This window comes from Vulpes lagopus, chromosome 3 (assembly GCF_018345385.1).
Source record: "Vulpes lagopus strain Blue_001 chromosome 3, ASM1834538v1, whole genome shotgun sequence".
Lineage (NCBI taxonomy): Eukaryota > Metazoa > Chordata > Mammalia > Carnivora > Canidae > Vulpes > Vulpes lagopus.
Genome location: NC_054826.1, coordinates 132,411,220 through 132,437,203, shown reverse-complemented (window position 1 = coordinate 132,437,203; position 25,984 = coordinate 132,411,220).

The window sequence follows — 25,984 nt, the reverse complement described above, 5'->3', positions numbered from 1 at the left end:
TGAGATGTTTATGACATGCTGGAAAGTGGAAAAAGCGAGTTACGAAAAAGCAATATATACTTTCATGTATGTGTGACTCCTGGTCACTTATTATTTTATGATCTGCATTTTCTAATATAATTAAAATGCTTTACTTTATTATAGTTTTTTTTTTAAATCAAGACAGTTTTTTTTTTTTTTCATTCATAAAAAAAAAAAAGCCTCAGCCAGAGCATCGAAATCACCAAGAAACTGAAGGAAGACTAGCAGGCCCGAGTCTGATATCTGTAAAGGACTTGGCATGCTTAGGTCAGTGTCAGTCAATAGAAATATAATGACAGAAGACACAAATAGAGGCCATTTAGGTCATTTAAAATTTTTCAGTAGTCATATTTGTGAAACAAAAGGCAACATGTAAAATTATCTTTAATATTTATTTTACCCAATATATCCAAAGTAGTCTCATGTTTCAACATGTAATCAATATAAATACATTGAGACATATTATATTTTCTTTTCCTAGGATCTGGAGAACATTCACACTTACAGCACATTTTAGCCATTTTGGCACATGTGGCCAGTGAAGACAGGGGAGTATGATGGGAGTGTAAGAGCCTCAGAGAAAGTCGGGGTTTCCCAAGCAAGTACCAGAGAAAAGACATGAAGTAGCAGACAGGGCTGAGAGGATGCTCCTGTTGCCTTCCAACTCTTTGGTCCTTGGGGCTGGGGAGAAAAAGCAAGTTCTCTTTGCAACCCCTGCCCTTGGGGGAGAGCTGGGTTTGGGTGAAGGTGAAGAAGCAGAGGGAACATTCTATGACAAACAAGTGTGGGGGTGTACAGCTGAATGGGGATTGCAGAGGACACATTGGGAAGACTGGCAGAAAACACAGCAGTGGGAGGATGAGTCAAGGGCTAAAATGCACAAAACAACCCAGGAATGAGCACATGCAAGCATGCCTAGGAGGTCTTACATTTTGGGGGTTGGCCAGGTCTCAGATGAGAAGCAGGAAGCTAACAGAGCTTGTGGTTCCAAACAGAACTTTGGCCAGTGGGTCTTGCCCTGCCCTGTTGCCGAAGGGCTCGAGACTTGTGGAAGCCCCCATAGCCTCTGCGGTTCTGTTGCTTACCTGCCACATGATGCCAACATTGAGGTGACACATATAATTTATACCCTTGAGATAGTCAAATGTCCCAAAGAGCTCTGTATATAAAATCTAAAAATCTCAAAGTTGAGTTTTTAGGGCTAATCCCTCTCAAAGCATTCCATGTCTTCCTCCTCTCTGTATAGGCCTATATGGATCAATAATTTCACCACAGAACAGGAACCTAAACTTAATTTGGAAGGTATCACCAACTACACAGGATAACCGAGAGCAACGGCATAAAATGGAGTCAAACTTTTTTTTTTCTTTTCTAAAATATAGATCCATATAATTGCCACCTACATTACCAATTTTCTCAATTAATTCAGGAACTCACATAGTAACTTAAGGGAATCCTAGCACATATCAAGTTCTCAATACATATTTGAAAAAGGAATAAAGTGAACTTACATATGTTCTATGTCTGACTACATCAAATGACTACATTGGTGTTATTACAGGCTACTGCCATTTTATTCAGGCATGTTACAGAAAAAAAAGTCCAAGTCAAGTAAACAGCGCTTTTATATTTGTTAACAAACTCCAGCAGAGAACAATGTTCATTGTATGGTTCAATTTTTCTTAAAAGATCCCCCAGAGAATTGTTCAGAAATTGACCCCCAAAATCTAGAACTTTCTGGCAGAACTAGTATTCTTCCTTTGTGATCAGAAAAACCTCCAAGTGAAGGACTTAGTTTAATGTTTAAGTGAATTACTGCACAGTGGAAGGTGCACATAACTCTCACTGCAGAGGACTGACCACGAGGCCCAGTTTGCTAGGCACCAGCCCAGCAACCAGCTTTCTTGTCCGCAGACTAGCTGTGTCATCTCCCCCTTACAAAGTTTTGAAGCTTAAATGAGGTAACATATGTTCTATTCCAGCCATTTATCCACCCTGATTATACCTCAGAACCAAATTCTGCAGCCCTACTCCAGATCTCCTGAACCAAAACCCAAGGGGTGTGGCTTAGGCATGTGGGCTATTCATATATTTTCCTAAAACAACCACCAGAAAACAAAACAAAATAAAACAAAAAAAACAAAAAACAAAAAAAAACAACCACCAGGATTTTGTGTGTGCCCAGGAAGGGGGACCACCTAGAAGCCTTTTAATACACATTTGATAGCCAAATCCCCACAGCAAAATTAATAATGGCTGCGCTTTGGCTCTCCTCAGGACTTCTAGGGAAAATGACGTCTTCTATTTCAATCTCCCTCTTGGGTAAGCAACGGTCTTGAAAGCTGTAGCCCAGCAAAGGTGTTAGGACCAAGCCGCCACTGCTAAGTATCATTGCTACAAGGACTCCCTGATGACCCCTATCCTCCTCCCCGTGCAGTGTAAACTAGGTGCCCCTTCTAAGTGCTCACCTGCACCTCGTGCAAGGTTCTGTCCTCATGCTCCTCAAACCTCACATTCTCTGTCCCTACACCTCCTTTCCCAGACGGTGAGCTCCTTCAGCGAGGAGTGTGTCCTAACTCACCTTAGAATCCCTAGCACATGTATTACAGGTGTTCAGCATATGATAAAGGGGCATCCTCCTCCTTCTATCTTTTCATATCTGATCATCTTGTCTTAGATTACTGGTTATACTCTTCCTAATCTTCTGGGGTGGGAGTAGGGGTAGGGGTAGGAGATGCTCCAAAATAGAGGATGAAGTCATTTTGCTGAGAATCTTGGGAAATGGTAATTAGGAAGAGAGCCAAAGGAGGGAAGGAAACTAACATGCACTGAGTGTGTGCTACATGCCAAGAAACACAGTAGGAAGTCTTACTAGTGTTTCTCGTGTATTTCTTCCGGCACTTCAGTCCTAAAAGCTTGTGCTCTCATTAAAGCACTCACACATTAACCCACACAATGACTTCAAGTCAAAAACTTGACCGAACTTGAGCAAATTACATGAGCAAATCAATTACATGTTACAGGGATACCAAAATAGGTTTTTAAAATAGAATGACACTCATGCTGCTGATCCCTAATCCCAAGAAAGCAAATTAAACATCAGAAGTCAAGAGCCCATTATTTGTATCTGGATCATCCACCCCTGGGCAATAGGTCAGAGAATTGAGATAATTATATGCTTTCTGGTTAATTATCTGAGATGAAACATCCTACAGATATGTAAAATGTGTAATATGTCAGTGGATCTTGCATTTTGGTGCATAAGAATCGGTTACAATTTTCTCTGTTACTCAGCAAGAGTCAAGCAGAACATATATCAGGATATAGAAGACTAGAGAATCCCATACTCTGCTTGCAGCCCTTCTCCTACTACCATTAGTTTCAGCCTCCCTCTCAACCTCCATCTGGGCCTCTACCCATTCATTGTTTCAGTGTGGGTCCTTGTCCCTTGTTGTTTTTTGTTTGTTTGTTTGTTTGTTTGTTTGTTTTTGAGGGAGAAAGAGCACATGTGCTTAAGGGTGGGGTAGAGCCAGAGGAAGAAGGGGAGAGAGAATCCTAAGCATGATCCACACCCAGCACAGAACCCAGCACAGGGCTCAAGCTCACAAAATCATGACCTGAGCTGAAATCAAGAGCTGGACACTTAACCAACTGAACCACCCAGGCGCCCTTCCTTGTCCCTTGCTCTTACATCACACCATCTATAGGCTCAGTCTCACCTCTACCAGGGGCTATCCAGGGTCCCTGAAAATTAAGGGTAGTGGGCCAAAAGCATGAAGAGAGTAGCACCCCAGCACCCCTATGTATACACTTGTGAACAAAATACTTTCTATACCTTCCCTTCCAATTAGATCTTCTGTCAAATTTTTGGCCAGAGCAGTTGAGGCAGACATTACTGACTGCCCTCTCAGTGTATTCAGACCACCTTCCCCTTTGCTAATAGACTATCCATGAAGCCATGGACTCAGTGATGTAACACAGTACTAGCCTGTAAGAGAATGTCTGCTGGAGGCTTCAAGGAAAGATTTCCTCCATAATAGAAAGAGGATAATTGAGATGAAGTATCCTCTCTGCCTTTGGACATTGTTGTGTGAGGACACTATGCTGATAGCTGCTGTAGCTATTTTGTTTCCAGGAGGGGAAAGCCAAGAAATCTGAAAGAAGCTGACCTGGAGCCCAATTAACCAATTCTACTACTATGTGAGAAATTAATTCTCTATTGGTTAAGTCACTTTTAGTAGGGTATTTGCCAAAAGCATCCTCATCTGTTCAATGGAACAGCTGAGAACACCTAGTCCGTTATTCATACTTAGGGCCTTGGATAGAGGACAAGACAGGAAGCAACAGGAATGCATCTCTACTTCTGGCATTTCATGTTTCACAGAAGGTTTAAGAGTTGTTTGAGGAAGAAAACCATCCTTAGACCAGGTCCCTCAAGTGAGCTTGTGGAAATGGCCACAACAAATCCTGAGGTTTTATTAAAGATGTATATTAACCATGATCAGCTTCTGTCTGGCAACCTCAGCATCTGGGAACCCTGTGCGATATGGGGAGAAAAAGGTGCATGTGTGACTTACAACACATTTTTCAGTTGGGAACAAATTCTGTCCCACAAGCACCAATTATATTTGAAGCTATATTTGAGACTCCAGAGTCCTATGATTTTAAAGTCAGAAAAAAAGTTGGAGATCATTTATATCAAACACTTTATTTTACAGTTGAGAAAACAAATTGCCTGACCTATTTCCTAGCAACAATTACTGAGATTAAAACTAACAAAATTCTCACTTTTGAGGATGAGGGAGAATTTCTTCAATAACTCTCAGACCATCTATTTCAAACAAGACAGCTCATTTCCACTAGGGGCTTGGCATGGAGGATTCTCTTTTAAAGCATCTGTTGAATAGCCTGAAATAATGAACTCATGCAAAGGGATAATAATCTGGCTACTGTATGCTCTCAAGATGTCATGTGATGGGGACCCCTGGGGTGGCTCAGTGGTGCCTGCCTTGGGCCCAGGGTGTGGCCCCAGGGTCCTGGGATCAAGTCCCGGGTCGGGCTCCCTGCATGGAGCCTGCTTCTCCCTCTGCCTGTGTCTCTGCCTCTCTCTCTCTCTCTCTCTCTCTTTTTCTCTGTGTCTCTCATGAATAAATGAATAAAATCTTAAAAAAAAAAAAAGATGTCATGTGACAGAGACGCTGGGTTGCTGGTCCAGGCTGCCATGTTTGTGAATGAGTGTGTCAGGATAGATTTATTCCTTCAAATGATTAAACCAGGATGAGTAAACTAAATTTGCATTTGTGCATAGTTTACTCCTTCCTTTCCTTCTAGTATTTTACAAACATGTGAGTGTATGTTTGTTAACCATACGTAGGATGTTGCCTTTCTATATCTATCTTACCAAATAACTTATACCTCCACTCACAGGGGAGGCTTTGTGCCCTTCTCGTCTCTAATTCCAAAATGAAATGCTCCTGTCTTTAAGTCATACTGAGTTGCCCTGGGAACTCCTCACCCTGGGAAACTATTAAGAGAACAGCTTCACCCCCAACTCTGTTTCCTGCCTCCTCCCCCTGTGGCCAATGATTTAAGCAATCATGCCTGAGTACTGAAACCCAGGAAAACCCTGGACCCAAGCTTGGAGGAGCTTCTTAGTTGACGAACATATTGATGTGCTGGGAGGCTCATATACTCGGATTCCATGAGGAAAGGGCACAAAGGAGCTCTGCAGCCCCTTCCCCACACCTCACCGTGTATATCTTCCACTTGGCCATTTCTGAACTTCATCCTTTATAATGGAACTATAATGGTATATGTACTCACTCTTAGTGAGTTTGGTGAGCTATCCTAGCAAGTTATTGAACCTGAGGTGGTCATATGAACCCCAGTGGTTATGGCTTCTCTTCAGAAGCAGGGGTGGCCTCTGGGATTTGTGGCTGGTGTCTGAAGGGGGTAGTCCTGTGGAAGATTGAGCCTTTAACCTGTGGGGTCTGGTGCTAACTCTAGGTGGTTAGTGTCAGAATTAAATTGAAGGACACCCAGTGGGTATCAGAGAATTGAAGGCAGGATAATAGTTAGAGAACTGTGTCATTTAAACTCTTTTCCCAATGCATTTTTTCTATTGTTCTAAGTGTACAGTGTTCCTTTCTTAGAAGGAACGTTCCTCTGAAATTGTTTAAGGTTCTTCAGACTGTACAAAGTGAAGCTGAGTTCACGTTAAATGCAGCTGACTAGATGATTTTTGTGGTTTCATATGAGACCAAGTATTGAAAATAAAATATCAATTCTGGATTATTTTGAAAATTCAAACACTAATAGTTTTTTTAAAAAACACTAATAGTTAAAAAAAAACACTAATAGTTTAATATGAATAGAAATAATATTTACTATTATATTAAAATTTGCTTATGATATAGTGGAATGGTCTTATGACATGGAACTCTCAGTTATACATTTCACACACTCTACAGCCTTCTTATGATATTGCCTAAAGTTTCATGATAGTACTTGTATCATTTTTTTTTTCTAGATTTGGCTTCCGATCAACACGGTGGGAAACAATAGATTCTAACTTTAATGTTTATTGTTTTATTTTATTTTATTTTTTATTTTTTTTTGTTGTATTGTTTTATTTTAAACAATAAAATAAGAATGCTTAAAAACAGAAAAGGGATGGTTTTAGACTAATTAAAGGCAGAAATTATGCTAAAAAGAATTACTGGAGACAATAAAAGATCTAGATTACTTTGTAAAGTATGTGAGATAACAATACTATTAAAAACTTCCTTCTAATCATTGGTTAAACAGAAGTTTAAAGTCTTGAGATGGAAAGAGGGAATAGAGTTTGAGAATGACTTCGATGAAGCATAGAAAAGGACTTACGATTAGAAAGATAAACCGTTTTTTTCGAATGATGAACATGACAGTCTCACCCAGGCATGGGGTGAAGTTCTCTGTGAACCTTCATGTCAGCCAAAAGTAGAGAAAAACAGGAAGAGAGACGGAAAATACTAACCGGTAGTACCTCCCAAACACTTTTTTTTTTTTTTTTTTTTTTTTTTATAGTCACACAGAGAGAGAGAGAGGCAGAGACACAGGCAGAGGGAAAAGCAGGCTCCATACACCGGGAGCCTGACGTGGGACTCGATCCCAGGTCTCCAGGATCACGCCCTGGGCCAAAGGCAGGCGCTAAACTGCTGCGCCACCCAGGGATCCCCCAAACACTTTTTATAAGTAACATGCTTTGCTCATCCTGACAACCCAAAATGCAAATAAAAGCAACAATCTGACTTATTAATAGCCAAAGTCCCTAACTTTAAGATTTTTGCTGAACTTAAATTTTCAAGTGAAAGCTGTGTGAGTTTGAGAGATAATTTGTTGCTATCCAAAATGGGAGAATTAGACTAAAATTTCCAATGCTTTCCTTCCTTGAAAGCTATACTTTTGTTATTTTTAAGGTTGACACTGGATAGTTCTAATATTTGCCAAGAATTCCTAGAGATAGCAAGAAGAGCACCTATGATTCCCTTAGCAGAAGCAAGAGCAAAACAATTGCATAAGTGGATTTTAAGTAAAATAATGTCCAAATTCTTTTCTTCTGGGAAAGAAAGCAGCCAAAATTTGATGTGGATGTGGCACAAATGTGAAATAATAAAAAGCATCAAGATCCAAGCCATTACTCCTTTAGTCTCCTAGCCTACAAACATAGCTAAAGCAAGCCGGAATGAGATTTTACCCCAAATAAAATGAGAATTAAGTGTTTACTTTCTAGGAAACTAGTTAAGAAATTAAGAGGAATGTGGAGGTTATGGCTACTAAAATAAAATTTATTTGAAATCAATCGTGTTTAAAAGATAACAGCAATTGTTTACAAATGTTCTAGTGAATAAGAAGGCCGCAGTCTACAGTGACCTGAAGCACATCAGATATTTAAAATGGGAAAACCTTCAGTATAACAAGATGTCCTCCAACTCCTTTAATGGCATTGAATAAAAATCAATTATTTTAAATTTACCTTAAAATGAGTTGGGCCCCCAAAATCAGGTATGTATGCCTATGTTGCTCAATCTAGATTGTGGCTAAATGAGTAGTCATTGAATAATTCATTCTACTTTTCTGTGTTGAAATTTTTTTTTATGATAAAAAGTCTCAATATCAGTTAATCAAACAAGAAGAATTTGAAAAAAAAACTGCACAACAGCTAAATAAGTCAAGTATCCCATTAGCTGGTACCAAAAAGAACCAGATCATTAAGGCTCTTCCGAAAACTTGCTTAAAAGGCACTAATGAAGACTGCTTTCTATCTTAGGCTAATTATAAGAGCGTACATATTTTTTTCTTCCAAGATTTTATTTAAATTCAAGTTAGGTAACATATAGTGTAAAATTAGTTTCAGGAGTAGAGTTTAGTAATTAATCACTTACATATAACACTCGGTGCTCATCATAACAAGTGCCCGCCTTAACGTCCATCACCCACATAGCCCATCCCCCACCCACCTCCCCTCCAACAACCCTTTGTTTGTTCTCTATAGTTAAGTCTCTTGTGGTTCACCTCCCTCTCTGTTTTTATCTTATTGCATTTTTCCTTCCCTTCCTCTATGTTCATCGGTTTTATTTCTTAAATTCCACATATGTGTGAAAACATATGGTATTTGTCTTTTTTGGACTGACTTAGTTCACTTTGCATAATACATTTTAGTTCCATCCATGTCATTGGAGGTGGCAAGATTTCATTATTTTTGATGGTTGAGTAATATTCCATTATATGTGTATACGCCGCCTCTTCTTTACCCATTCATCTGTTGATGGACATCTGGGCTCTTTCCATATTTTGGCTGTTGTGGACATTGCTGCTATGAACATTGCAAACGACAAGAAGAGCTTACATATTTTTATTACATGTTGAGAACTAGGAAATGAGAAAAGTAAATAAATTTTCACTGTAGTCAATTAAACATAAAGGTGTTTGGGTGTTTGTGTTTACCCCAAAAATACATACAGTATTTGTCAATGAAGATAATGAAATTCTAAGACAAATAGGTATGTGCCTAACTCTGCAGGTGATATATGTCCCCAGAGGATTTATACCTGGGCAAGAAAATAAGACTTATACACAAAATAATTAGAAATTATATAAAATATAGAGCTAAATTAAATACAAATTTGGATTAAAATGTATTACAGGTACACAAATATAGGGCCTATATGGTAGATAGAATATAGTCCCCAAAAGACATCCGTATCTTAATCTCTGAGAATGTTACCCCCTCCAGCTCCCAACATTCCCCTCTATCTCTTGTTCTCTCTCTCTTTCCTGATTCTAGCCTAAGGAAGTATTTTTTTCCCTGGTGATTTCCCTTAGGGATAACTGGAACAGATAGCTTTAACCAGATCTGTTTTAAGTCAATAGGAACTCCCTTGCCTTTCCTCCATCTGCTTGTTAAGACGTTGTCAGAAGAGATAGGTAAAGAACTCATGCATTGGAGTTTGCCATCTCCTGCTGCCGGGAACCCCTTGGCCACTGTGTGAATAGCCCAGGCCACATTCTGGAGGAAGAGAGACAATGTAGGAAGGGGCACAAGCTACCTGCCCCCACCCTGGCCAAACCCCCTGACATGTGAGCAAGGCCACTCTAGACAATCCCCTCCAGCGGAGCCAGCCTAGACCAAAAGAACTGCCCAGCCATCCCACAGAACCCCGAGGAATAACAAACGTTTGTGGCTTTAAGCCACTAAGTCTTGGAATTGTTTGTTATGTGGCAAAAACTAACTGATATACTGCTTCTCCTTGAATTCAACTTTCCCCACCAGCATAATAGTAAGATGCTTAGAGCCAAGGAAGGGTTGGTGTGGCCACAGAGGGAGAGAGCCTAGTGGGGCTGCTCATAGACCATGGACATCTGCAAAGGGGCTTCTGCACAGTCTGTTCTTCCTCTAGAAAGCAGTTTGCAGTTTGAGTTTGAAGCTCAGAACATTAAAGAGGGTCACTTCCCAGCCTTGTACGAGGGATTTGGATTAAGGAAGAGGACTGTAGCATCAAAGCATTTAGGTATTTGGATCCCAGACCAAGATTAATGGGAGATAAGATTAGGTAAGTAAAGGGTGCCTGGGTGGCTCCGTCAATTAAGCGTCTGACTCTTGATTTCGGCTCAGGACATGATCTCAGGGTTGTGAGATGGAGCCCCACATCAGGCTCTGCTTAAGATTCTTTCTTTCCCTCTGGGCATGGGACCTGCTTAAGATTCTTTCTTTCCCTCTGCCCACCCCCCAACTCCTGTTTCTCTCCCTCTCGAAAAACAAAAACAAAAACAAAACAGAAATGAACCCCAAACCAAACAAACAAAAAACAGATTAGATAAGTAAAATGGATCCAAATTACAGAGAAATTATGAAGAACTGGGATGAGGAAAGACAGGAAAAGGACATGATGGACATAGGATTTTAAGAAGATACATCTATTGGGGCTCTATAGGGTATATGTCAAAAATAGAAACCGAAAACAAGGAAGCCACAATGATGTTGTCACTATGATTCAGGCATGAAAGGGAAACATAAAAGGCCACCAGAAAATCGCTTTAAATCAAAATGGAGAACTCTCAACAAATATTTTATAGAACTATATAAATTAAACAAAGCAGAGACTGGCTACTATTTACCAATTCTGTTTCTCTTTCTTCCTGGGCCCATAGCTAGTCTACATTTCCCAGACTCCCTTGCAGTTAAGTACAGCCGTGTGACTGTGTTCTCACTACTGTCCATACCATGAGGGCAAAAGTAATGTAATCCACTTCCAGGTCTAACCTGTAAAAACTTCCTGTGGTATTCTCTGCCTTCTTTCTGTCTCTCCTTATCTACTGGCTGAATGGACAGGATTCCAAGAATATAGAAAAGAGAAGAGCTGCAAGTTGAAGGAGACTAGGTCTGCAAACAACCACGTGGAAGGCTACCCACTAAACAGAAACATTTGCTTTGAACTCTGTGAGAGCAAGAATTAAAGCTTTATTATATTAAGCCACTGAGATTTGGTGGTTTGCTGACATAACAGCTAGCATTTCTTACCCTACATAATACAGCTATTAACTTCAAACCTAATGATTTATAATATTTTAACAACAACAAAAAAAAAAGTGGAGGGAAGGGTGCTATATTTCAAAGCCCAGGGAATAGAGAACAGGCCAACTTAACAGGAAATTTTAATGGAGTACAGTAAACACAATCTGAGACTTGTAAAGATGAAACTTAGAACCCAATATTGGAAGGGCTTATCTCATTAATAAAAAGCAGATACGCAAGAAAGGAGGCAGAGAAATGGCAACACTCCAGAGTAAATCACTCCAGAGTAAAGCCCTGTCTGGGAATCCAGTATTCTGATAATACATGCAAATCAGAAAGTATTTAGTTGGGGATAAAAAGAGAAAGAAAACTAATTAAATGGCTATTGGCATGCTCCATAGAGTACCAAGCTAGATGAGAGTCACTGCTTTCCTAATAGAGATTAAAAATTCAGGATAGAGTACAATTATGCTAATGACATCAACAGTTTTTAAAAGTCCCCTTCTGCTGAAAATTAAGTATCAAACTCAGTCTTTACTTGCCCTCCCTGTAATTTCATCTCTTGGAAAACACAGGAAGCCACAAAGGGAACTCATGTTCCAAACTTAATTCTGAGAAATAAGGGAAGTATGGTTGGTGATTGAATATAACAGGAAGTAGCCATGTCACTTGGAGTTTTTAAGAGAGAAGGAAAAGAAAGCTGCAAAATGTTGGACATAAACTTGAGGAAATAGGATATTTGATTATTTTAGAGAAAAGATAGACATAACCAGCAGTCCGGAAGAGGAATTTGGCACAAGAATGTTCTGATATTTTCAAAGTATGAAATTCTAGGTATATAGTCCTGAAAAATCCTGTCCTTGGTAGGAGAAAAGTGGAGAGACATTTAAAGAAATCAGTGAGATTGCATAAAAGCTTTCTGATTAACTCAGATTTAAAGCTATACATTGGGGAGAGGTAGGAATGGGTAGACATATAGACATAAAACCTGAATAAATAGCTACATGTATAGACTTTGTGAGGGTAGAAATGATACCTGTTATCCTTAATTCTGTAAAAATTATATCAGAAAATCTAAAAACCTCCATAAGTAGACCTTATGACTTATTAAAAATGTGTCTTAAAGCTTTTGTCCAGAAGTTAAAATATTATAAATCATTAAGTTTGAAGTTATATAGCTGTATTATATAGGGTAAGAAATGCTAGCTGTTATGTCAAACAAACCACCAAATCTCAGTGGCTTAATATAATAAAGTTTAAGTAATATGATGTAATCTCGATAGATGATAGAAGACATCTTGACTTTTGCTCCCATATTTTCCATCAAAAAGAATGATCTTCAAATATTTAAATTGGAATAAGCAAGTTAAATATTGTAATAAAGGGGAATGATTCTTAAAGTAAATGAGAAGATAGTAGGAAGTCATCCAGATGCTTTTCAATATGTTTAATTCAAAAACAGTTTGAGAGGACAGACTGGGCATATGTTTGGCTTCCTCTCCACAAGGTCCCATTGAAATAGAATAAAAATAATACATATATAACCCAAGTAAATGTCTGAATTCTTAGTTATAGACTCAACGTGGTATCTTCTTCAAGGAAAAAATTCTGACATGTATGTAAGACAGTGAGGAGTACATTCTTAATTAGCAGCAAACATCTATAATGTCCTCTTCTTCTCTCACTTCTCTATCTTCTCCATCTAAGCAGCATCTATCCCTACAACTCTCAATGTGCCATCTCTCTCTCTCCCCTCTCTCTTTTTCTCCACGTGTGTGTGTGTGTGTGTGTGTGTGTGTGTGTGTGAACTTGCCCAAATACCTACTCCCTCAGGTTCTTGTCTTTCCTCCCCTTCCTCCTCCCTGCTGTAATATCTCACTACTCTGCAGCTGAAATGTCTGTGTTTTCCTGTGAACTGCATCAGGTAGCTTCAGAATTTCTGGAAGACCTAGTGTCTCCACTTTTCTGCTCAAAGAAGGAAATGTGTGAAGTTCCCTGGGAAATATAATTTTCTCACACTAACACATTTTCAAATCTTTATGTAGAATTTGTGATGAATAAAATACCCCAAAAAGACTAAATCTATATATGTGATGAAGACATTGATGGAAAGTGAGTTGAATCACACCAACAGCCAGAGTTGGAATAAAATTAATGAACAAGCAAACCAAAACCCCAGAAGCCTAGAATACCAGAGGCAGCAGACTTATTCTTCTTTACAGAACCAAGAGAGGTCCAACTCAAGGATGGCAAGTAGAGAATACAGCATTAAATCTAGGGTAGCAATCAGGTAAGAAGACAATGAGATGCACTACTGCTCCTGTCAGGTAAAAGCAAACTGCTCTGCTGGTCTTTGCTACTCAGTTTAGAGGAACAAAGTATTTTCCAGATCAATAGCTGCATATCAGAAGTGAGAAGGTGTGTTGGTTGATTTCAGCAAAAAGAAAATATTAGGAACAATAGGTGCAATTCAACTTACCACTTGATTAAATTTATGATATTCTACTCTCATCATCCAGGACCCATCTGTCTTCTGCACAGACCAAACAGACAAGATGAACGAAGAAGTAATAGGAATCATCATCCATGCATCTTTCAAGTCCTTGATGGTAGCATTAATTTCTGCAGTTCCCCTAGAGACTTAGTATTGTTTTGGGTTTACGAATTTGTCCTTTCTACTGGAATAAATCTTAAACTACACACCAAAGTGAATATTTTGCTATTCACTTACATGAATAGCAAGAGTCACTGTATCACTCTTAATATGTCTATTCCAACTATACATTCAGGTCCTGAAGAAATAACCACAAACAGACCTGTGGATCCATTGGGCCCACTGTGACTGAGATTTGGGGCAAAACTCCATTTAACACCCGCACTGGTCAGGATTGTCTATGTTATGCAGCAATGACAAATAGCCCCAAATATTGGTGCCTTACAAAAACAATGCATAATTTCTTATTCATATTACATGTCATCATTGATTGGGTATGGCTGTATCCTACTCTGTCTTCATTCCAGGACTCAGGCTAATAGCTGCTGCTGCTCTCTGGAACATTACCTATTTTAGGATTAAGGAAAAGAAACATGACAAAACATTGTAAAAATGTGTCTTAAAGCTTTTGTCCAGAAGTGACATCTGTCCCTCATGCCTTCTTTCACAGGTCAAAGCAAATCACTCAGCCAAACATGGCATAATTAATCCTGCCATCTTAAATATACTTCAGAGAGAGAAAATGGAGAATTTGGAAAATAGTAATAAAATACACTATATCATCTGACCTGTATGGACTTCCACCCTGACTGATGGATCACAGTGGCATTTTGGAACCCTAGGAAGTAGTATCAGCTCAGAGGCAGTGGACGATAATCCCAGAAAAGTCTGGGAATTTTTCAGTAAAAGACATGTATTATACAGTTACAGCAAGGACCATAGGAGTCGTCCTCCAGGAGACAGATCTTCCCTTCTAATCAAGAGCTTTCAGATTCGAGAATGAGCTTGGGTCTAGAATAGCAAATAACATTAGCTCTCCATTTTAAACCTTTACTTATAGACCTAGAACTTTTACATTTTACAGATGAAGCAAAACCTTGTCACATAAAAGTCAAGTTGCCCATCTATATCAGTCTTAGGGATCAATTTTTCATGTCTTCATGATCAATTAGCCATCTTTTAAAATGTGTATAGATTAAACCAGTCTAATTATCACTATTCAGTCTCAGTCTCACCTTGTCACTATCTGCTGCCACTCTGTCACTGAGATCCATCATCCACAATGAAATCAAAGAAACTATTTCTATGGCACCATCTTCAGCTGTCACCTCCAGCCTTCAAGGACAGACACTAAAGTGCTTTCAAAGAACACTGGTGCTCCTCTAATGTCTTTCCTCAAGTTTGATATAGGTAAAATCCTCTGAGAGGATGGTATTAATTTATTAGAGTTGTTATAACAAAATACCACAGATGGGGTGACTTAACCAACAGAAATTTATTTTCTCACAGGTATGGAAGCTAGAAGTCCAAGATCAATGTGTCAGCGGGTTTGGTTTCTTGCATCCCTGGTGTCTCTTCCTCTTCCTAGAGGAATACCAGTCACATTGGGGTAGAGCCCCACCCTTAAGACCTCATTTAACCTTAACTGCTTCTTTAAAGGCCCTGTCTCCAAACACAGTCACATTGGAAGTTGTGGCTTTAACACATGAATGGGAAGAGGGGCACAATTCAGTCCATAACACACTCTTTCCTAATATGTCCTACCTTCCTTCACATATTAGAGTTCTTGAGATAGCAAATTCACTTGTTTTACAATTATTCAGTGTGCAAGATCAAACCTTTGGTCTGGCTTTTTGTTGCATTGCTCCTATAATTCTAAAAGATAAGATTTTATTTGGGGGCAGTCACCAGAAGTACTCTGGTGTTCTGAGACTATCTTAAGGAGACATGTTACAACCCTGAGGTTATCATTTCTTTCTATAATCTTTACAGTGCACGTAGAAATATCCAACCTACTAGTTCCTTCGTCCTTCCAACATCCAAATACTGCAGCAACTACTTGGTCTCCTAAAACTGTACCTTTAAGGTATTTTAAAGGTACTTAAAGGTATTAATACCAGCCACTTCACCCTATGCAAGTACAGGTCATAATTTATGCAACTATTTTGTTAATCGTAATTACTACCAAGTAGATCATCACTACTTCAATTCTTAGCAACTCCAAATAACAAAGCTTAAATTCCTTTTTTTAAAAATGATTTTATTTTTAAGCAATTTCTGCACCCAGTGTGGGGCTTGAACTCAGAAATGGTCCTGAGACCAAGAGTCACATGCTCCACTGCTGAGCCATCCAGGCATCCCCTAAATTCCTCTTTTGAAAGTATTTTTCTTGAAGTCTCTCTTAGGAAGTGTTCAATCAGAAAAAAAAAAAATCTATCATAGGCAGTCTAAACAGGAAATGATCTAATATAGTCATCTCACATTGTTGAAAGGGCTAAAGGATGAGAGGGAGCTACAGAGAATCAGGAAACCACATAAATCTGCTGGTAAAAATACAACTTCTAGGTCTAATAGCAAAACGTAAGAAAGCCACTGCAGAAATTCGTGTTAAACTGTCACCATTTCTGATGGGAGAAGAATAAACCCTGTCTTACTTCCTCCTTCGGCATTTCATGAGTACCTTTAATTGCTGGCAAAGAATTCTGGGAAATGTCATTTCCAGGCTTCCAGCCTCTGTCATGCAAGGGAATACCATAAAAGTTACTGAAAGCCAGTAGATATATCTAGCACACATTTCTTCCCAGAAGCTTTTGAAGGATATGCTCCATAAAAATGAAAATTTAAACCAAAAAGAAGGAAATCATGAGATCCCAAAGACAGAATTCAGAACAGAAGAGAGGCAAAAGAATTTTTCAGGAAGATGGGAACAAGAAGTCCTAGGATGACAGCTGTGTTAACTGCCTATAGAGCAGTCTATCCAGATTGGAACAAGAGGATATAGGATTTTAAGAAAGGAGTCCAAGGAAAACAAATGAAACTGATCAAATAGTTTGACTATATTCAGAGGATTTTTACAGTACTGTTGGAGAGATAAGGAAGGATTAGGTCTAGGTCTAGGTACATAAAAATCTAAACAAATTAACAAAGCAAGGCAATAATTAACTCCAAGAACAATTTTAGAAATATATTATTTGTTTTAACAAATAATGTTTATAGTCATAACACTATAAACACTAAATATTAGTTTAATCAAAATTGTATTATAATTATGTTGAATGGAGGGGAAAGAAGGAAAGTCAAAGTGGTTGTGTAAAAAGTCAAATTCTTACCTTCTGTGATAGGAAGCACAGGTTGGTTCTAAAATAAATAAATCTAGGGATCCCTGGGTGGCGCAGCGGTTTGGCGCCTGCCTTTGGCCCAGGGCGCGATCCTGGAGACCCGGGATCGAATCCCATGTCGGGCTCCCGGTGCATAGAGCCTGCTTCTCCCTCTGCCTGTGTCTCTGCCTCTCTCTCTCTCTCTCTCTGTGACTATCATAAATAAATAAAGATTTAAAAAAATAAAAAATAAAAAAAATAAAAAATAAATAAATCTATAAATAGTAATGTGATCATCTTAATTTTCAAGTTAGAGGTAACTATTAGAAGAAATAGCTGAAAGAGCTAAAAGTGGTTAATTTAGGAAGTGATTAGTGTAAAAGGAGAGGGACAGAAAATGTGTCTGCCATTTTTTGTTAGGAACCTTGTAAAATTATTTGACTATTAAAACTATATACATGCATTAGTTGGTTATAAAATACCATTAGTCGGGAGGCCTGGGTGACTCAGCAGTTGAGCATCTGCCTTCCGCCCAGGGTGTGATCCTGGAGTCCTGGGATCGAGTCCCACATCGGGCTCCCCTCACAATGGTTCTCCCTCTGCCTGTGTCTCTGCCTCTCTCTCTGTGTCTCTCATGAGTAAATAAAATCTAATAAAAATAAAATAAAGTAAAATAAAATACCATAAGTCTTCTTAAAAGACCGAATGGGACTTAAAGAAATGGAGCACAAGTGGTAGGCTTGTGCTTCTCCAACTATCTACACACAAATGACCTGGGCCCCTTGCTTCAGATCTGGGTGGGATCTAAGAGTCCACACTTCTTCCAAACTCCTGGTCCTTGGACCTTACTTTGAGTAACAAAATTGTATACCATTCTTCATCCTAGGGAAAGCAGGAGAGAGAGAAATAATTAGGATACCAAGGATACCTTTTAGCTGTGAGAGGTCCTAATATACCCCTGTTACTTTCTCCCCACTCTACCTTTCCACCTGAAAATCTGATTCTTTAAGACCTACTTCACATATCATCTTCTCTGAAACTTCCCTGATCTTTTATCCCCTCCCACACTCAAGCAAAATTAATTACTTCCCAGTGTAGGGACTTCCGGAAAAATCTACACCCATAGGAGCATTTGTCTCATTGTATCACTATAATTGGTATCTTGTCATTCTTCTCCCACTACTGTGTGGGAAGGAAATCATGATTTCCCTGCCTAAATCTGTGTAACCCTGAATTCAGGGTATTTATAAATATCAAAGTTTGGTATTAGAAATATCAAAGTTTGCTTAGAAGGAACAAATCACAATAGATGAAGAGAGCAACAAATCATAGTCACTAGAAATGTTTGGAAGACCGGTGCATGCACATTGGCAACATCATAGAAGAGATTTTTTTATTCCATGGGAGGAGGATGATCCTATAAATCCCCTCTAGGACTCCATAATTCTATGCCTTCGATGTTATGAAATAATAATAATATGAATATATGAAATAATATTTCCAAAGGAGATATGTTATCATACTTTCAATAATTTATTTGGCAGAATATTTTAAGCTTTTAACATATCTGGTTACAGCTGATGACCTAAGTAATAGGAAAAAATATCCTCTCATATGGTAGAAATCGACAACACAAAGGTTTAGCTGTCAAGGTCACTTTGGTAAGATTCAGATCCCAAAAACAACACTGACCTCAACTTGGCAGCTTCTGCAACCTAAATTATAGGACTAAAAAGAAAGTCAACACTCACTCTAATTAGGGTGATAACCAGCTGTTAGCAATGAGCAAATGGCCTGGAGAGGGTCGACTGCCAGCGCAACTTTTAAATAGCAGGAAATTCATTAAAATGATTAGGAAAGAACAGTAAGAGACTGACACATTGTTCCAGCTAGTCCTGGGAGGTGGGAAGTACAGGCCCCTGCTGGACCTATCATTCCAGATCCTGGATTTAAGGCTACAGGTGTCTACTGATACAGGATCTAATTATCAGAATTAGAAAAAAATTAACAAAAATAAAGTGTCACAAAATAACAGCTGATGGCCTGTCATCTGCAAAAATTTAGGTTTGAATTTACACCCCAAGGTCTAGAAGGGAATTTACAGATAAGTTGCTAGTTAGGGTTCTCATACGTGGATGCATGTGAGAATCACCAGGATGCTTCAAAAAAATTACTGATGCTCAAACACACAACTGGAGAGTCTAATTTATTTGGTCCCCACTGGGGCCTAGTCTCAGGGTCATTAATTTACTCAAGATCACCCAGTTTTGTGACACTGGGTGGCTCAGGGGTTGAGCATCTGCCTTTGGCTCAGGGCATGATCCCAGGTCTGGTGATCAAGTCCCACATCGGGCTCCCTGCATGGAGCCTGCTTCTCCCTCTGCCTGTGTCTCTGCCTCTCTCTCTGTGTCTCTCGTGAATAAATAAATTAAATTTTTTTTTAAATCACCCAGTTTCTAGTTAGTTGCAGACTATAGATGATTATTGTTGGTACCCAGGTCTGCAGATGCTTTCTCTTATCCAGCTTCTGTTGTAACTGTCCCCTGATAGGCCACAGATGCAATGGATAAACAGCCTCACTCAACATTACTAGAACATCTTTCATGGTGAGATCAAAAGCAAACTCAAAACCATGTGTGGCTCAGTCCAACCAGAGAGACTATGTCAAAAGAGCTTGTTTCTATAGGTAGAACATTTTCCATTCCTCTTTACTCCTATCACAAGCCAATCTTGCAGAAGCCAGGAAGTTCTGAGTAAGATCTGGGCAAAGAAATAATAATTCTAAAATTCCCAGTTGGCCTGCTTCATCCTGTAACCAAACAACTGTTGTCTGTTTGCTGAGCATGTGTGCCCCACCCCCCCCACACACACAGACTGTAACTCACCATCAGCTATAGCCAAACAGTTCTCTCATGCCTCTAAAATGCCTTTTTTAGCACGGATGTATTGGCACATTCCTCCAAAATACCAGTACTTAATTCCATCTAACCCTGATAATACCTTGACATCCATATTCTAGATAAAGAAATCTAGTTGGCCAATAATATTTAAATATATTCCAAATGGGCAAAAACACCTCATGGGAACTGTGACTCATCATGTCACCATTACTGTGCCACGGAACCTGTGCTCCCTCTCCAGATGGTGGTACCACGCCTTGCCCTGCACTCGTGGCTGAGGACTCCCAGACTGTCGGCTGGATCACCCCAGGGCACACCTCAGTTCCTTCCCATTCCTCAGGGATCACCGCTCCTTGTTAACAGATGTTTCAACGTCTTGAGATTTCTTATTTCCTATATTTTGTTCCATATTTTTTGTTGTTTCAGAAAAGGGTTAAATATAGTCCCTTTCATTTTATCTTGACCCTAAAGCAAGAGCCTTGGATGCAATTTTACTTTTAAAAAAGCAAACATTAAATGTATCATGCTTAGAATTTGATGAAGAGTAAATAAAATTGCTTCGTAATTGTCCTCACTAGATTCACAGGGGAAATGATTCAGAGGCTGTTTTTTTCACCTTCCATAGATGTTCTGACTGCCAGATTTTCTCAGTTGTATGGTGGGTCAACTGTAAGACACATCATTAATTTAAAAGTAATTTTAGAGGGTTTGGTGAGAAACACCACATTGAATGTATACAGCAACTGTAAGGCATATCTTTTTTTCAGAAATATTAAGGTGTGAGAAAGTATTCATCTTAAAATTGAGGAAATACAGTGATTTCCTTTTAATCTTGAATTTTTGTTACTTATTACAGTCCTTCCTTCATTGCAAATACACCTCTGGAAGGCTGCAGCACTACTGACAGAGTAAATCGACAGGACAGGACTCTGGAATCCCAAACATTCTAAATGGTGACTAGATGGTATGAGTGTTTCAGTCATATTGTGGGTAATAGAATCTGTTGTGGGCCTTCCTAAAATCCTTTTTTTTTTTTTTTTAGATTTTATTTATTTATTAATGAGAGATACAGAGAGAGAGGCAGAGACCCAGGCAGAGGGAGAAGCAGGCTCCATGCAGGTAGCCCGACGTGGGACTTGATCCCAGATCTCCAGGATCAGGCCCTGGGCTGAAGGTGGCGCTAAACCTCTGGGCCACTGGTGCGTCCCCCTTCCTAAGATCCTAATCAGCATATGTAACATTGTTGAGTGGAAAAGTAGTTTCTGGGCAGAGACAACCATGTTCTTCCCCCATCCTCATGAACTCTCTTGCTTGCTTAGATGGCAGGAAGGAACTAGTGGTACTAAGAGCATTTCTCCCCCACCTCCTGGATTAGTGGTTCTCAAACTTCAGTGCAGGTCAGAATTATCTGGAAGGCATGTTATCACAACACATTGTTGGATCCTACTCTAGAATTTTAGACATGGCAAGTCTGAGGTGGGGCCCCAGTACTTGCATTTCTAGCAAGTTCCCAGGTGATGCTGATGCAAGTGGTCCTGGGAACACCCTCCAAGAGTTAATGCTTTGGAGCTCTGCAAGAGGAAGAAAACCCACTGTCTTAAGGAATACTCTTCCCTTTTCTAGATTTAGTAATAGGCACAGGTTGAGCTTCGTACATAAGGGCATTTGTAAGTCAGATGTTGCCACTTTGGGTCCCATCCTTAGGGACTCGAGATTGTTTGTCCTACAATTTTGTCACATTTTACCTATTTTATTTTTAAGGAAAGAAAAAGAATCAATTAAAGAGTGCCATTTTCCATTACAATACCGCAGGGGAAAATATACAAGGTTGCTTTTACCCAAGAGAAGATGCCAAGCCATTATTCCTTCTAAACTCTTCCAGTTTTGTTATCCTGTAATTCAATAATCAACAGCCAGTAGTGAACATGGAAATTGTCAACCCTCGGAAGTCAGCGGTATCTTTATTACATACTGCTGATGACAATTTGAATGCAAATCTCACATGGTAACAAATAGTCCCACCAGCTGTCCCTAACCCCTAAGTTGTTGAGGCTCAAAACCTTCACGTCTCTTTCCATCTCCTCTCTGTGGAGCTGTCATCTGCTTCGCCTTCCAGCATCAGACAGCTTCTTGCACCTGATGAACCCAGCTGAGGAGACAGATGCTTGATTGTTTTTTATTTTTTATTTATTTTGTTTTTTGTTTTTTGTTTTTTAAAGCAAGATTCACTAAGATCTTATGTTTGCTTTTTAGCATGTTAAAAAATATATGCTGGGCAACCTGGGTGGCTCAACGGTTTAGCGTCACCTTCAGCCCAGGTCGTGATCCTGGAGACCCGGGATCGAGGCCCACGTTGGGCTCCCTGCATGGAGCCTGCTTCTCCCTCTGCCTGTGTCTCTGCCTCTCTCTCTGTCTCTCATGAATAAATAAATAAATCTTTAAAATAATAAAAAATAAAAAATATATGCTGACCCAGTAAAAGGCCTGGAATTCAAGCCTTCTCCTGGCTTTGGAGCATTTTGATGATAAGTAGTTTTCATACTTTGATGTGTATCAGAATCACCAGGGGAGGGGGAGCTGGGAATGTGTATTTTTAAAATTGGTAGTTTTATTAATAGACTTCATTTCTTTAGAACACTTTTAGATTTACAGAAAATGAAGGCAGTAATACAGGGAGATATCTGTGCTCCCCTTTACACACTTTCCCCTATTAACATCTTATATTAATATGGTGTATTTGTTACTATGAAGGGACCAATACTGATACATTATTATTAACTAAGACTGCAAAGTTTATTTAGATTTCTTTAGTTTTTACCTAATGCTCTACTTCTGTTCCAGGCCATATTATAATACTGTTGTCATGTATCCTCAAGCTCCTCTTAGCTATGACAGTTTCTGAGACTTGTTTTTGATGCCCTTGGCAGTTTAAAAAAGTATTGGTCAGCTCTTTTATAGGAAGGCCCTGTATTGGAATTTGTCCAATATTTTTCGCATGATCAGGCTGTGGATTATGAGTTTTGGGGAGGAGAATCACAAAGGTAAATGCCCATTTTCGTCGCGGCATGCTAAGGGTATATACTATCAACATGATTTATGATTGTTGTTGACCCTGATCATCTGGCTTAAATAGTGTTTGTCAGGTTTCTCTACTGTAGTTACTCCTCCCCTTTGAAAGGAAGTCACTATGTGGAGCCCACAAGTGAGGAGGGGGGCGGTATGCTCCTCATCCTTTAGGATGGAAGATCCACATAATTAATTTGAAGTTTTTCTGAACAGAAGATTTGTCTCTTCTCCCCAATTTATTAATTGCTCAATAATTTATTTATATCAGTATGTACTTGTGGATATTTATTTTATACTTTGGGTTATAATCCAAAGCTACTGTATTTTTTGCTCGAAACATCCTGGCTTTGGCCATTGGGAGCTCTTTCAGTTGGCCCCTGTGCATCTTTGACATACTCCTTTGTGTGTGTATACGTATCCATCAATAATGCTACGTTAACCATCTGTATCAATACTGCCATGAGATTCTACTGAAGCCCCCAAATCTAATCCATGACCATGTGGGTCACTCTCTCCCTTCTCAGAGAATTCCCACGCCAACAGTCAGAAACTTGGAGCTACCAGCCATCATTCATTTCCTGTATTGGTCCATCCCAGCACACATGTGCATATGCGGCAGTATCAGAATTGTCAATGCTTGCCTCTGTCAGAAACAACTCTCTAACCAGAGTCCAGTACTTACGTGCACTCTCTTTTTGCCTTTGGTCTCACAGACTCCACTTGCTTCCGAAGCTACAAGGCCTCACTCCAGGGAGGGTGTTGTACGTATCTGTAACGCACTTAGATTGTCTTGTCGTGGCCGGCCTTCTTTCCTGGGACCTCTTAACCTCCTACGTGAATTTTTTTAAACTTGCATACGTTAGGGTTCACTCTTGCGTTGTAAAGCTCTAACAGGCCTTCACAAATGCACAATAGCATGTAAAAATCATTACAGAATCCTATGGGCCGTTTTTACCACCCATGCCCTGTGCTCAGCCATACTTTTCCATGTCCCCCAAGACCCTGGCAACCACTGACTTAGCCTGGCTTCTGTCACTTAGCAATGTGCGTTAGAGGTTCTCCAATGTCTTTTCATGGCTTGACAGCTCATTTATTTTTTTACTGCCAAGTAATATTCCATTGTATGGATGTACCTCAAGGTACATCCTGACTCAAGGGCGGGGAGGTGGCTTGCTACCTGCACTCTACCGACTGAGCCACCCAGGTGTCTCCCTCCTGACCTCTTCTAATCAACAGCAGGCTGTCCTTATATCTGGGTGGATATAAGGATTCACCCAGATCCTCCCAAAAGGGATAGTTTGTTAATCCATCCACTTAAAAAATACCTTGGCTGATTCTAGTTTGGGGTGATTATAATTCAGGCTGCTATAAACATTTGTGCACAGGGACACCTGGGTGGCTCAGTGGTAAAGCATCTGCCTTCAGCTCAGGTTGTGACCCCAGAGTCCTGGGATCGAGTCCCACATCAAGCCTGCTTCTCCCTCTGCCTGTGTCTCTACCTCTCTCTCTCTGTGTGTCTCTCATGAATAAATCAATAAAATCTTTTAAGAAAATTTGTGTGCAGGTTTTCATGTGGACATAAGTTTTCAACTCCATTGAGTAGATACCTCCTCAGTTAAGTTGAAGAGTGTGCTTGCTGAATCATATGGTAAGACTATTTTTAGCCTTGGAAGGAACTCTTAAACTGTCTTCCAAAGTGGCATTTTTGCATTCCTGCCAGGATGAATGAGAGTCCCTGTTGCTCCGCATCCTCACAGCATTTGGTGTTGTTGAGCTTTTTTAAGTCTGACAATTCTAATAGGTATGTGGTGATATCTCATTGTTGTTTTAATTTGCAGTTCTTTAATGATAAGTGACATTGGGCATCTTTCACTTGGTTCTTTGCCATCTGTATGTCTTTTTTGGTAGTGTCTGGGAATGTGTATTTTTTAACAAGCCTAAGTGATTCTGATGAACACTATGTTCGAGGGCCATCACTCCATACCCATCATTTGCCACTCTCATCTCTACTTCACTGCTTGTCCCTCATTACGTCATCCTTGACAACAGGGACATTTTCCCTTTTATCTGATTTCACAGCTAAACATTTTTTGTCTTTGAAAATTTACCATTTGCCTGTTTATTAGCAGTCTAAATAGAAGAACGATCAGCTCCTGAAAGCCCGAGATAGAAGTAAACATGAGGATGCCTATGCCTGAGGTTGGGCTTTTCATGTATTCTTGTAGCTTAGAGACACACTAGTTTCTATAGTTTGATTCTCTGTACCCAGAGAAGTGTGATTCCATGGACCCTGGTAACCTGGCCCACCTGCCCAGGATCTCCCTAGGTGCACATTTCTGGTGCCATAGCTTTCAGTTCACAATTCAGGACATGTGGTTTTTCTGCAGATATATAACTTTTTAATAAAATAGAGCCTACATGTCCATTTGTGAACAGCATGACATGCAATTTAGAATAAGGCTTAAAACTTAAGTAAGAACAAATAGCTTCGCACACTATAGACATCAATTCTTAAACAATGGCCACTGAACCTAACACTGTATTTTTTATTTTAAGAAGAACTTCCTACTTTCTCTTATGCTTCAATGTCTATAAAGTCAAGACCTGTGTGACTCAAACTTTCTGGGGACTCATCATTTCATACACTGCTCTCAGGAGCTTCAGAGGGTATTATGGTCTTCTAGAGGAGGGGCTTTCACTTCCTTAATTTTTCTTTTTTAATAAATTTTATGTATTTATTTAAGAGAGAGCAAGAGCACAAGGAAGATGGGGGGCCAGCAGAGGGAGAAGCAGACTCTTCACTGAGCAAGGAGCCTGACTCAAGGGCGGGGAGGTGGCTTGCTACCTGCACTCTACCGACTGAGCCACCCAGGTGTCTCCCTCCTGACCTCTTCTAATCAACAGCAGGCTGTCCTTATATCTGGGTGGATATAAGGATTCACCCAGATCCTCCCAAAAGGGATTAGTAATTTGCCTTATGGGTTCCATTTATTCTCTTTAAAAGGTGAGATCACAACAAAATAATAGTCATCACCTGGTTACCCTTATGCATGCCTAAACATTGGCCAGTATCCCCAACTGCCTTCTCTTTGCACCCCCAGAAAGGGCGGGTCTGCATTTTTGAAGACCAAGT